The sequence below is a fragment of the Haliaeetus leucocephalus genome, unplaced genomic scaffold (assembly GCF_000737465.1).
Source record: "Haliaeetus leucocephalus isolate CR32 unplaced genomic scaffold, Haliaeetus_leucocephalus-4.0 Scaffold206, whole genome shotgun sequence".
NCBI classification, from domain to species: Eukaryota; Metazoa; Chordata; class Aves; order Accipitriformes; family Accipitridae; genus Haliaeetus; species Haliaeetus leucocephalus.
Genome location: NW_010972642.1, coordinates 8,909,236 through 8,909,996, shown reverse-complemented (window position 1 = coordinate 8,909,996; position 761 = coordinate 8,909,236).

Here is a 761-nt window from a genome sequence, read left to right as displayed (position 1 = left end):
AAAGGCAGAATAAGATTTCCTTCTGACAATCCTCCTTCATTCTAAAAAGGGAAGTAATGTCTGGAAGATATATGTCAAGCCCTCTATTCTATGAACATTTGGGAGATTTGGGGAGTGAGGGAACTGCAGGGGCCCTGTAGAGAAGTACGAATTGGTGCTGCAGCTGAAATTCTTTTGTTTTTCTGTGGAGATGCAGGGCTTTTGAGGTATGATGCTAAATTTAGCCACTCCCTAAAATACTAACACTACTTGCACATACAAACAAGAAGTCACTTACCACATAGCATGTCAGTATTTGATTTCCAGTAACTTCTTGTCATTACTGAAGTGCAGCAAATCAGTTTATCCTTAGTTGCACAACCCAAGGTGAAGAAACAAAGCTGATTAGGCACTCAGTAAATTAAATTTTGTTTACGCCTTAAGAGATGTCTCAATCCACTAGTATGAGTGACATTAGAATACAACTTCTTGTGTCCTGATTTGGTTGACGGTCTTCAGACTTTTTTGTGTCATGTAGAATTGGCAGGTGCTATTTATAAAACAGAATGGACAGTTTCATAATTGGGTTTTAAATTATCGATGGTCTGTACTCACTTGCTAGCTGTTATGATGCTGACTTATTTCTATGCATCTGGTTTCTCAGTGTACAAAACTTCAAAAAGTGTAGAAGCAGATAAAGTAACTTAGCCAGATAACTAGATTCTCAGCTGGGGGGTAGGAGAAGCCAAATGAGGCAATGTGAGCATTTTTTACAAGCTCTA